This window comes from Coregonus clupeaformis, chromosome 7 (assembly GCF_020615455.1).
Source record: "Coregonus clupeaformis isolate EN_2021a chromosome 7, ASM2061545v1, whole genome shotgun sequence".
Taxonomy (NCBI): domain Eukaryota; kingdom Metazoa; phylum Chordata; class Actinopteri; order Salmoniformes; family Salmonidae; genus Coregonus; species Coregonus clupeaformis.
Genome location: NC_059198.1, coordinates 73,770,533 through 73,776,089, shown reverse-complemented (window position 1 = coordinate 73,776,089; position 5,557 = coordinate 73,770,533).

Genomic DNA, 5,557 nt, shown 5'->3' with positions numbered 1-5,557 from the left:
AGATGTTCTGTAGGGTAGTAGATTATTCTCAGGTGTTCTGTAGGGTAGTAGATTATTCTCAGGTGTTATGTAGGGTAGTAGATTATTCTCAGGTGTGTTGTAGGGTAGTAGATTATTCTCAGGTGTGTAGTAGAGTAGTAGATTATTCTCAGGTGTGCTCTAGTGTAGTAGATTATTCTCAGATGTTCTGTAGGGTAGTAGATTATTCTCAGGTTTTCTGTAGGGTAGTAGATTATTCTCACGTGTGTTGTAGGGTAGTAGATTATTCTCAGGTGTGTTGTAGGGTAGTAGATTATTCTCAGGTGTGTTGTAGGGTAGTAGATTATTCTCAGGTGTGCTGTAATTTAGTAAATTATTCTCAGATGTTCTGTAGTTTAGTAGATTATTCTCAGGTGTTCTGTAGGGTAGTAGATTATTCTTAGGTGTGTTGTAGGGTAGAATATTATTCTCAGGTATGCTGAAGTGTAGTAGATTATTCTCAGGTGTGCTGTAAGGTAGTATAATATTCTCAGGTGTTCTGTAGGGTAGTAGATTATTCTCAGGAGTGTTGTAGAGTAGTAGATTATTCTCAGGTGTGTTGTAGGGTAGTAGATTATTCTCAGGTGTGCTGTAGTGAAGTAGATTATTCTCAGATGTTCTGTAGGGTAGTAGATTATTCTCAGGTGTTCTGTAGGGTAGTATATTATTCTCAGGTATGTTGTAGGGTAGTAGATTATTCTCAGGTGTGTTGTAGAGTAGTAGATTATTCTCAGGTGTGCTGTAGGGTAGTAGATTATACTCAGTTGTATTGTAGGGTAGTAGATTATTCTCAGGTATGCTGAAGTGTAGTATATTATTCTCAGGTGTGCTGTAGGGTAGTAGAATATTCTCAGGTGTTCTGTAGGGTAGTAGATTATTCTCAGATGTGTTGTAGAGTAGTAGATTATTCTCAGGTGTGTTATAGGGTAGTAGATTATTCTCAGGTGTGCTCTAGTGTAGTAGATTATTCTCAGATGTTCTGTAGGGTAGTAGATTATTCTCAGGTTTTCTGTAGGGTAGTAGATTATTCTCACGTGTGTTGTAGGGTAGTAGATTATTCTCAGGTGTGTTGTAGGGTAGTAGATTATTCTCAGGTGTGTTGTAGGGTAGTAGATTATTCTCAGGTGTGCTGTAATTTAGTAGATTATTCTCAGATGTTCTGTAGTTTAGTAGATTATTCTCAGGTGTTCTGTAGGGTAGTAGATTATTCTTAAGGGTGTTGTAGGGTAGAATATTATTCTCAGGTATGCTGAAGTGTAGTAGATTATTCTCAGGTGTGCTGTAGGGTAGTAGAATATTCTCAGGTGTTCTGTAGGGTAGTAGATTATTCTCAGGAGTGTTGTAGAGTAGTAGATTATTCTCAGGTGTGTTGTAGGGTAGTAGATTATTCTCAGGTGTGCTGTAGTGAAGTAGATTATTCTCAGATGTTCTGTAGGGTAGTAGATTATTCTCAGGTGTTCTGTAGGGTAGTAGATTATTCTCAGGTGTGTTGTAGAGTAGTAGATTATTCTCAGGTGTGCTGTAGGGTAGTAGATTATACTCAGTTGTATTGTAGGGTAGTAGATTATTCTCAGGTATGCTGAAGTGTAGTATATTATTCTCAGGTGTGCTGTAGGGTAGTAGAATATTCTCAGGTGTTCTGTAGGGTAGTAGATTATTCTCAGATGTGTTGTAGAGTAGTAGATTATTCTCAGGTGTGTTGTAAGGTAGTAGATTATTCTCAGAAGTGCTGTAGTGTAGTTGATTATTCTCAGGTGTTCTGTAGGGTAGTAGATTATTCTCAGGTGTTCTGTAGTGTAGTAGATTATTCTCACGTGTGTTTTAGGGTAGTAGATTATTCTCAGGTGTATTGTAGAGTAGTAGATTATTCTCAGGTGTGTTGTAGAGTAGTAGATTACTCTCAGGTGTGTTGTAGGGTAGTAGATTATTCTTAGGTGTGTTGTAGGGTAGTTGATTATTCTCAGGTGTGCTGTAATTTAGTAGATTATTATCAGATGTTCTGTAGGGTAGTAGAATATTCTCAGGTGTGTTGTAGGGTAGAATATTATTCTCAGGTATGCTGAAGTGTAGTAGATTATTCTCAGGTGTGCTGTAGGGTAGTAGAATATTCTCAGGTGTTCTGTAGGGTAGTAGATTATTCTCAGGAGTGTTGTAGAGTAGTAGATTATTCTCAGGTGTGTTGTAGGGTAGTAGATTATTCTCAGGTGTGCTGTAGTGAAGTAGATTATTCTCAGATGTTCTGTAGGGTAGTAGATTATTCTCAGGTGTTCTGTAGGGTAGTAGTTTATTCTCAGGTGTGTTGTAGGGTAGTAGATTATTCTCAGATGTGTTGTAGAGTAGTAGATTATTCTCAGGTGTGTTGTAAGGTAGTAGATTATTCTCAGGTGTGCTGTAGTGTAGTAGATTATTCTCAGGTGTTCTGTAGGGTAGTAGATTATTCTCAGGTGTTCTGTAGTGTAGTAGATTATTCTCACGTGTGTTGTAGGGTAGTAGATTATTCTCAGGTGTATTGTAGAGTAGTAGATTATTCTCAGGTGTGTTGTAGAGTAGTAGATTACTCTCAGGTGTGTTGTAGGGTAGTAGATTATTCTTAGGTGTGTTGTAGGGTAGTAGATTATTCTCAGGTGTGCTGTAATTTAGTAGATTATTATCAGATGTTCTGTAGGGTAGTAGATTATTCTCAGGTGTGTTGTAGGGTAGAATATTATTCTCAGGTATGCTGAAGTGTAGTAGATTATTCTCAGGTGTGCTGTAGGGTAGTAGAATATTCTCAGGTGTTCTGTAGGGTAGTAGATTATTCTCAGGAGTGTTGTAGAGTAGTAGATTATTCTCAGGTGTGTTGTAGGGTAGTAGATTATTCTCAGGTGTGCTGTAGTGAAGTAGATTATTCTCAGATGTTCTGTAGGGTAGTAGATTATTCTCAGGTGTTCTGTAGGGTAGTAGTTTATTCTCAGGTGTGTTGTAGGGTAGTAGATTATTCTCAGGTGTGTTGTAGAGTAGTAGATTATTCTCAGGTGTGCTGTAGGGTAGTAGATTTTACTCAGTTGTATTGTAGGGTAGTAGATTATTCTCAGGTATGCTGAAGTGTAGTATATTATTCTCAGGTGTGCTGTAGGGTAGTAGAATATTCTCATGTGTTCTGTAGGGTAGTAGATTATTCTCAGATGTGTTGTAGAGTAGTAGATTATTCTCAGGTGTGTTGTAGGGTAGTAGATTATTCTCAGGTGTGCTGTAGTGTAGTAGATTATTCTCAGGTGTTCTGTAGGGTAGTAGATTATTCTCAGGTGTTCTGTAGGGTAGTAGATTATTCTCACGTGTGTTGTAGGGTAGTATATTATTCTCAGGTGTGTTGTAGAGTAGTAGATTATTCTCAGGTGTGTTGTAGGGTAGTAGATTACTCTCAGGTGTGTTGTAGGGTAGTATATTATTCTTAGGTGTGTTGTAGGGTAGTAGATTATTCTCAGGTGTGCTGTAATTTAGTAGATTATTCTCAGATGTTCTGTAGGGTAGTAGATTATTCTCAGGTGTGTTGTAGGGTAGAATATTATTCTCAGGTGTGTTGTAGGGTAGTAGATTATTCTCAGGTGTGTTGTAGAGTAGTATATTATTCTCAGGTGTGTTGTAGGGTAGTAGATTATTCTCAGATGTTCTGTAGGGTAGTATATTATTCTCAGGTGTTCTGTAGGGTAGTAGATTACTCTCAGGTGTGTTGTAGGGTAGAAGATTATTCTCAGGTGTGTTGTAGTGTAGTAGATTATTCTCAGGTGTGTTGTAGAGTAGTAGATTATTCTCAGGTGTGTTGTAGGGTAGACGATTATTCTCAGGTGTGTTGTAGGGTAGTAGATTATTCTCAGGTGTGCTGTAGTGTTGAAGATTATTCTCAGGTGTGTTGTAGGGTAGTAGATTATTCTCAGGTGTGTTGTAGGGTAGTTGTTTATTCTTAGGTGTGTTGTAGGGTAGTAGATTATTCTCAGTTTTCTTGACATTTTTTTGTCATTAATGTAATAGGATCATGTTTTACCAGTACAGTGTACCCTCACAATTTATTTTACCATTACAGTGTACCCTCACAATTTATTTTACTGGTACGGTGTACCCTCACAATTTATTTTACCGTTACGGTGTACCCTCACTATTTATTTTACCGTCACGGTGTACCCTCACTATTTATTGTACCAGTACGGCGTACCCTCACTATTTATTTTGCCGTAACTGCATGCCCCCACTCTTTAAATTACCGGTACGGTTTACCCCCACTATTTATTTTACCGTTACAGTGTACCCTCACTATTTATTTTACCATAACAGTGTACATCCACTATTTGTTTTACCGGTACGGCGTACCCTCACTATTTATTTTACCAGTACGGCGTACCCTCACTATTTATTTTACCGGTACTGCATGCCCCCACTCTTTAAATTACCGGTACGGTGTACCCCAACTATTTATTTTACCGGTACGGCGTACCCCCACTATTTATTTTACTGGGACGCCACACAGGACCGTACCGCTTTTAGTTTTGAGCTGGAAGGATCACCCCATTCCGCCCCACGAAAACCTGAGACTGAATACATCATATCCTACCAGTGTGTGTGTGTTCCTGCTTGCTGCTAGTCTCAGGGTCACATAGAGGGATGCGTTCACAAGTTGTTAAAAGGGCTTAATTAAATTTCACGAGGCCAAAAGCAAAGGAGAGAGGAGGATCTTTTCACTCGGACCGAATCAGGGTCACCTTGCTCGCTTCATTCCATTTATCAGTGTGTGTGTGTGCACCACTCACTGCCACACTCTCTACCATATAAATATAATGAATAGAACAGTCTTGGAACCTCTAACCCTGGCAATTTGAATGGTAAACTCATGGGTAAACTCGCAATAGATGCAGTAAAGAGATAAAGAGGAAATGCGTGGGGGATAGATCCAGAATCTCCTCATTGCCGTCCATCAAAATGATCCTACATTTAGCCTGTTGTTTATATGTGTATTTCACACTATGTTGAGGTAAAAATTGGAGTAATATGTTGGTATGGATGTCAACCCCAAAATGTTAATGTCATCGTCACCAATCAACTGCATTACAGTTAAACACGACTTTGACTACCATCACCTATTTCTGTACGCTAGCTATGCTACCAGTTTATAGATCGGGAGTTAGCATGTAGTAGTCACTTCATCTAAACTTGAAAAAAGGCCAACTTCTACATGTTATTCAGCAAAAACAGCCAATATATCCAAATTGGACTTTAGTAATCACATGGTGGGCCTGTTACAATACATCAATAATATCCACTTTGTTAGATCAGATTTGTTGAACGTGCGCCAATCCAGCGTCATTCTATTCACCACGGTCTGCGTTCCATTGACCTCTTTATCACATCTATGGCTGCCTGGTATTGTGATCCAATCATTTCCATGGTATTTTGGAATGTTCTATCAACTGATGCTGGATAGTAGTGTAGAATGTTAATTCAAATGATGCTAACTGATGTGGCTCATGCAATGGGATGTATTTTTCATAATGTCAGTTGAGTTGACAGC